The 7620-nt window shown below is 44.7% G+C and overlaps 1 protein-coding gene across 3 annotated transcripts in view; it reads left to right on the top strand.

Annotated features, from left to right (window-relative positions):
• The first annotated feature begins 7436 nt into the window (after positions 1-7436).
• Positions 7437-7620, top strand: part of STAG2 (STAG2 cohesin complex component) — a 73282-nt gene continuing 73098 nt past the window's right edge. For all 3 annotated transcript variants that reach the window (XM_059859647.1, XM_059859643.1, XM_059859646.1), the window contains exon 1: positions 7437-7577. The gene's annotated coding sequence lies outside the window, so the exon portion shown is untranslated. The remainder of the gene's footprint in view (positions 7578-7620) is intronic.

The raw sequence follows: 7620 nt of genomic DNA, 5'->3' as shown, positions 1-7620 counted from the left end.
GGAGGAGAATCTGCCTTACAAGGTGTGCAAGTTCAAGCACCTGATGTGTGAAGGTCAACACTTCATAGAGCAAAGAAGGAGCTGAAGGTTTTTCTGGCTTTTGCAGTGTTTTCCTGCAGCAGTGAGGATCTGAACAGTGAGTTGTTACACGATGCTCTTTGTTACCCTCTGTGTTGTGCACGACTGACTCCTGTCAGCAAGGCCAGATGCCAGAGAAGGCTGGAGAGGTGCTTGCAGTGCTGCCACTGAGCCTTCTCCTGTTGGTCTTGTGCAGAGCAGCTGGATCTGCCTCGTGGCTCATGGAGGGTGCTGGTCCCCTTCTCCTCAGGGTCAGATGGGAAGAGCCAGTCTACCCACATGCACCTCAATTCCTCATGGAACTGAAGTATGAGTGAATACTCTCCCTCCTACCAGATTTTGTGTGTTTATATGCATGAAGTTTTACTGAGTAGCTTGAAAACTTGATCAAGAAAATCTTTCCTCCCCCCTGCTCCTGCCATGACTTCACACTGATTCAGGTTGTTGAAAGTACCTTCTCATCTTGGCAAATGCCACTGTGTCATGTCACTGTGTCACATCACTTCAAGAGCTCTACCAATGCTGCTGTACAGCAATTAATGTGCTGTAATTATAATGTGGCTTTCTGTGAGAAGGCAAAATGGCTTGTGATGATAAACAATCTGTGTTGAAATTCAGATTATATCTTCAATTTTTTCTTAACCATGAATTCCTGTTAAGCAATAGTGACAACATTACAGTAAATCTATTAAGTGTTAACTCAGAGAACATGGCTCTGTAACTAACTTTCCAAGAAACTTGCTTTTTCCTAGAACAGGAAAAAAGATTGTATATATTCATTTATGAATGATTTGGATAAACAAAACCCCAAGAAAAATCTGGGACAAAATGGTATTAATTATATTGTGAGTAGATAATATTTAAAGCTGATCAAAAACTATTTGGTTGCCTTTAGATAATTACTAATTTACAGTTTTATAGCCCGGATAGCTATTGTGTTAGCTGAGATAAATTTCTTGATAAGTAATAATTGCTGGAAATGTATTGGAGAGATACTGGAAGTAGTTTTGCTCTCAGATGGAAAAATGGTGCTTACAATCAAAAAATGAAAAACACATTTACAGAGTCCCACTGTGAAAACATCTAGAAGAATCATTACAATAATTGCTCAAAAAACAGGTTTACTGTAAGTGCATATGGCCACCTTCAAATTTTGGGAAGTGAATTATTATAACCTTCAAAGATTACCAAGACAGCATTTAAATCTATTCATGTTTTTCAATTTAAAATTCAATTTATATGTTTTTTTGATTTTATATTGTTAGATCTTGCTATAAAACTCTTTACACAATTTCTCTTAGGTAACTTAATTTTGCAGTGTATGATGAGAGTCATCACTTAAGCCAAATAGTTCATCTTCTGAATACAAGCTTTTCCAAAGTGGGTGTCAAGCCCCAGGCATCTTTTCCTTTTAACTCTTGTGTTACAGAGAGAAGCTCCTGAGTCCAGGACTGGCTTTACCTCCCTGTCCTGCATAACCGACCCATGTGATGTTACTGGAGTCATTATGGGAGCTCTGTCTGCAGGGTGCAAGCAACAGAAAAGTCACTCTTGCTTCAAATGGTTGTTTTGCAAAACAGGTGTACCAAAAATAACAATTAGACATCTGCATCGCAATTTAGGACTTTTATAACTTTGTCAACAGCTGCTTTCCTAAAGGCCTAACAGGCAATTGCAAGTTTCTTTAAGGAAGATCCATGTTCCAGGTTGAAAGTTTCACTTCTGCTAGGCCCATAGTTGGAACCAGAGGTACAGGGAAGGGAGAAGGGGGGGCTCGCTGGGGGACTGGGAGTGGGACTTGCTGTGCTTGGTGTTTATGGTGAGCATCCCAGGTGGGCCCTTTGCCACAGAGGGGAAAACACTTCCTTCACAGCTGCTGGCACTTTGCAGGACTGCTACTGTCACACTCAAGAAAGTTACAGTCTAAAAGAAGTATTTTTATCTTAACGGTTTTGAACATCTGTGCAACTCCCTAACATGTCATAAACTGTTGTATTCCTTGCTACTTGTTATGCTTTGTGCCATTTACAAAAACATTTAATCTCAGCCAATGACACCATGACACTTTGCTTTGCTTCCACCATCACTGTGTCAGAGTTGAGGCAACAGAAAAGGCCTTGAGCCCCAGACACTGGCAGTAGGGGAGTGACTTGTGAGAAACACAGTCTGAAAGAAACCTTGAAGTTGGTTGATGGTGAAAACTAAACCAAAGGAAACTTGTGGTAGGGACAGACATATATAGAAGATCTTGGGAATGTGGTAGGTCAGCCCCAGAAAATCGTACAAGTTGATCTGAGTTAATCTGTTCCTTGATCTTATCTGTCATTAACAATCCCCTATTTGCCTAGACTTCCCCTTTAGGCCCCTAAATTCCAACCTCAGTAAACTGTAGGGAAAAGACCAAGGTACATCATCCAAATCTTGTGTTTGCCTGCACATACAGAGGATTGCTGTCCCATATATTTGATAGGGGATTTTCTTCAGAGCTTAAACACAAAATTGTTTGACTTTGCTGTTCATAATTGTTTTGCTCTATGATCCTGGGTAGAAGTTGAGCTGAATAATGTTGTTTCTGTCTCACTTCCACTCTAATTTCATCTAACCACAAGCCAGCCTCTTTTCTCCCCTTTTTTAGGCAAGCTCTGGCTCCATGTCAAAGTCTCTGGAGAGAGGTCTGGAGGCCCATGAGCTTTGACCAGCTGAGAACTGCTTTGTGTTCCTGATGGGTTAGGTGCCCTACACATCTGGATGATGCAGTATGATATAGTTTCACTGGGTTTTCACTGTTTCTCAGCTAAAGCTGCTTCTCTTGCTTGGCATCAGTTGTGCTGTTTGGCCTGCTTCACTTTATTTCAGTTCTTGGCAGCTTCCTCCCCAGCCATTTTTCTGTCACACACTCTGTTCTTTGCTGCCTTTAAGGAGGCCCTGCCACTTACCTGGCTTATCCAGTTTGAAACATGTTTCTCTGGTTCCTGTGCTTCCTCCTCAGACTTTGTCACTGATGCTGTCACCGCCTGACTCGTAAAATGGACCTCGATTCATGGTCCCTCTGCCTGGACTTAGCTACAGAACACAAAATGTCTTGCCTGTCTTCAAAAACTTCCCTACATCTGGAAACTGGAGCACATTTTGTCCTGAATCCAAGAGAGGTGGCCTGATTGGTAACACTTGCTCCTGTACCTAGGGTGAGGTGATGCCTCAAGTGAAAGTGACTTGTCCTTACTGCAGCAAGGGGAAGGGCTTTTCACTATTTCCTACCAAAAACTGCTGTGGCCTTTACAGCAGTTTGGAACTTTAGAATCCAGCTAAGGGATTTTTTCTCAAAGAATGAGACATAGAAAGAGTACCTCACTCAAACAGGGGTGCTCAGGGCTTTGGGTAACAAGTGGCACAGGGGGCTGAGTAAAGCTGCTGCTCATAATGCAATTGGCAGGAAGGCATCTGCAACTTACTGTGATTCTGTTCATTTTTAGAGCTGATGATGAAAGGGAGTTAAAATTTCCTTCCTTTGTAGTGGTATGGGACAACCTGTGAGTCTGTGCTCCTTCAGAGAAGGAGCAAACAGAAACTTACTGAATCAAAGAAAATACAGAGTCGAGTGTTCTGGAAAGACCTGGTGAGAAATAGGGGCACACAAGGGAGACTTACATAAATGGAAAAAGGAAGAATTTATTCACAGAGCATGGAAAGACCTAAGGAGCGACTGATGTACAATCTCTTGCAAATTATGGGAAAGTAACCCATTTTTTGGTCTTTATTTTTGTTTCTTATGTAATAGCTCATCTTCAAAAGGATTTAGAGCAGATTTCCCTGGAGTGACTAAGCCAGATTCAAAAATCTGGGAAAAAAAAATATGACTGGGAAGACTGCTTTTTCCCTCTGTACCGATCTCAACAGACAAAAGTATGGTCGTGGCTTATTCAATACAGGCCATCAAAGCTAGCACCTCACCTTGGGACAAATCCAGTATACAAATTCTGGTTTCTTTTTCCAATTCTCAATAGAAAAGTCTTTAAATAAATAAATAAATGATTGTGGGTGGTGGTGTGTTGTTGGTGGAGTTTTGTTGTTGTTGTTTGTTATTTTGGGGTTTTGTTGTTTGTTTTTGATTGGTTGTTTTGTTTTGTTTATTTGGGTTTTTTAATAATACAAATGAGGAAATGGAACTGCAGAGGGGCTTCCTATTCTGCAGGAGAAAGAAAAGGAGGAAGAATTAAAAGGAAGCAGCATGAGCATGAATCTCCTGCCTGGGAAAATGAATCAGATATCTGGCAGCTTGAGTTTATTCTGATCTTCTCTCGTGGTGAACCTCTGGCCATTAATTCAGACACAGAATTGGTATCTGCCCTCTCCCTGCTCAGTTTCCTGTGTTACTGATCATGAAGCTCTCTTTGGATCAAGCATAATAACAGTGCCTGTAAAGTCTTTGTTAAATCCTCTCTAAATTTGGCTCAATATCAGAAATGGTGGAATTTGAAGCACCGAAAGGGTAGCTTTTTTGAAAAAGGTGACATAGTCCTGTGAAATACTTTCTCCTAGTTTTTCACAGAACTTCTTTTCTATCAGATAAAAATCCTTTCTAGACAGGTCAGAATTTAAAATATCTCTTTTTCTTTACAATGCTTAGATAGCACTTATTTTTCTTTTACATTTTTCATTGTATTGGAAAGGATGCTAGTATGCTAAAACTATACAGAAACTTCAGGATGGTCTTGGTTTTTTTCCCAAAGTCTGAAATGGTAGAAGCCCACTCTGGAACTGGTAGCTTAGAAAGAAGTGATGGGCTTGCAGAGGAACTGCTTTTCATCATCTTCCCTGCTGTACCAACTGGAAGGCTCAGTCCCAGAAGCATGATCTCTTCATGAAGAAAATGCATTAGTCAGGCTCTTCAGAGAGCCAGTCTGGCCCCCTTAAAGGAGGAATCCTCACAGGGCTCAGTTGACTTAGGAAGTTCCCGATTTCTGGTCACTGGAGCAGAGCAGAAACTTTCCTGGCCTCACCACAGCGCTCAGCACCTTCAGCTGTGCTGACTTCAGTGCTCTGCAGCTGTACTGGAGCAGCTCAGAGAAATTATCTGGGCTGGGGGGTAGGAATCAAACCTTAGAGAGCAAATGTCCCTCTCCCCTTCTCCGATGAGGACACAGCTTTGCTAAGACAGGGCTGAGCAAACAGCTGAATGAAACAACTGCAAGAGAGGAAATTGAACTGCAGAGTGTGAAATCCTCTTAGGCAGGCTCTGTGACCAGGGCTGTGTAGGGCTGCTGCACCTGGAGCCTGGTCTCTAAAGCACTTCCATGTTTTGGCTCAAGCAGAAAAAAGCAAATTCTGTCCTGTGAGTCAGGACACCCAGAAGTGTTATGGATCTGGGCTTCCAAGGCCTGAGTCAGCTTTGGGAATGGGCTGAACTCTGCCGTGGTATTGTCAGCACTTGCACACTCATTCCTTCAAAACCACACCTTAGAAACTATGTCATGTTTGCTTCACGTTAGCTGCACATTTACCTAAAACCTCTCAGCTGGGAGCTCGGGTGTGAACTGCAGTGCTTTTGGAATAGAACAAAATCCACGTGCTGTACATGTATTTCATGTACAGCCGACTGGAGCTGCCTCGTGTTCCTGCCAGCTCCTGCAGTAAACTGCTATAATCTTGCAAAGTTTTGGACTGGAGTTTTAATGAGAGTTATTCCTATTGTATCTTAAGCAGAAGACACACTACTGGAATTCTGTGTGCAGGGAAAATCTTGTAGTTTATTTTTATGGAAAGGTTGTCTATATGGCAGCTGTCAGAAGTTGACTTTGTATAGGAAAGGCACAAAAGGATCCAGCTCCTTTCCATGTATTCCTAAATGTTGTTTTATAACAATATAGATAATTTTTAAGGCTGACATTAAGTGCGGTGAGCTTTTTTTAATACACAATTCTTCTACATTTTCCAGACACTATCAGATTAACATTAAAGATCATCAGCAGCACCTGTAGCTGTAATTGAAACCATGAACATGGTTGTATGACTGGGCATTCAGGATGCTATTTTAAAGTGTTTCCTACAAGGCAGTCTTTCTACTTTGGTTTTTTTTTTGTTTGTTTGTTTCCCCTGAATTTGACAGAAGGTGCAAAACTATTCTGAAATATGTACTCAAGCTACAGAACATAATTTATTTTTGTGAGCCTGTCTCATGTACCGACAGATTGTATCTAGAATTCCTAGGTGTCATCAACTAATATTACACTCTTTCAGTTTTTAAAAAAACTTATTTTAAACACTGCTAATCTGCTTACGGTTTCCATTGTAAGCCTTATTTTCTCTGCGGGATGCCTCATCTTAGTTTTGAAAAGACTGGAGCTGGTGGATACTCTTCTCTTAAATACCCTGTCTTTGTTAGGCAGGTGAGCAGAGTAACTCGGTTTAGCGACTGCTTAGTCATGCTAACGCTGTCCCCAAAATTGTAAGTAGATAACCACGAGAGGGTGATTAGACCCTAATTACCAGGACAAAACTATTATTGTGCTGACTGATCTAAATATAATCGTACGTGGAAGTATTCAGCATGAGCAATGTGCTTAGCATTACACAATACAGTGAAAAAAAAAAAAAAGGCGTCAAAAATTGCATATCTTGTTACTTTAAGAATTCTGTACTGTTTTTATGGATCGCTTTAGGTTCATATAATCCTCACGCACGGAATAAAAAGGAATCCCACAAACTCTCATTTAACTGGGCGCACACTGGGCGATGGGCAGAAGCAGAAGGCGGCTCTGGAGAACGCTCCCGACCCCGCGAGCTGCCATCGGTGCCAGCAGCCTTGGCTGCAGTCCCCAAGATAAGGCACCCGGCACCCGTGAGGGCAACCGCGCGTTTATCTCCCGGGCCACGGGCTCCCTCCGGCACGGCTCCGCTTCCCGGCGGCACAGCGCACGGACCGAGCAGAACCCTGCGGCATCGGCTCCGCGGAGCACTTTCGCGCGGCCCAGCTCTGCCTCGGCCGGACAATTATATCCAATTACCGCAGGGCTGCGCCGGCAGAGCCCGGGCCTGCGTGCGGCGGGGCGCGTCCCGCGGGCTGGCCCCGTGTCCGAGCGGCCGCTCCTTTTTAGGCCGCGCCGAGCCCCACTGCCGATCCCAGCGCGGGCCCGCCCCGCCGCAGCTGCGCGCCCGCCCCGCGCATGCGCCGCACCTTGTTTACCCCGCTCGGCGCGGCGCTGCCGCGGGCGGCCGGCAGGTGTCGCCCCACGCCCAGGAGAGCGGGCCCCGCTGGGCGGCCGCCAGGTGGCGCCTGCGCCCTCCATTCGCCCGCGAGCCGCCGAGCAGCGAACACCCCAAACAATCCCCAGCGCCGCCGCCAAATTAAATAACCCCGACCCGCCCGCGCCCCGCGCCCCCTCCGCGCCCACAGCCCGGCACAGGCCGGGACGGGCGCGCAGCCGGCGAGCCGCGCCGGGGATACGGGAGCGGAGCTGCGCGCCGGGGCCTCCTCGCTGCCTACGCCGACACTGGGCAAGGTAAGTTAGAAAATGGCGGCGAAGCTTCTGGAAGTTTGGCGGG

The sequence above is a fragment of the Haemorhous mexicanus genome, chromosome 14 (assembly GCF_027477595.1).
Source record: "Haemorhous mexicanus isolate bHaeMex1 chromosome 14, bHaeMex1.pri, whole genome shotgun sequence".
Taxonomy (NCBI): domain Eukaryota; kingdom Metazoa; phylum Chordata; class Aves; order Passeriformes; family Fringillidae; genus Haemorhous; species Haemorhous mexicanus.
Note: the sequence above shows the minus strand (reverse complement) of the source record. Positions and strands in the feature narration are given on the sequence as shown.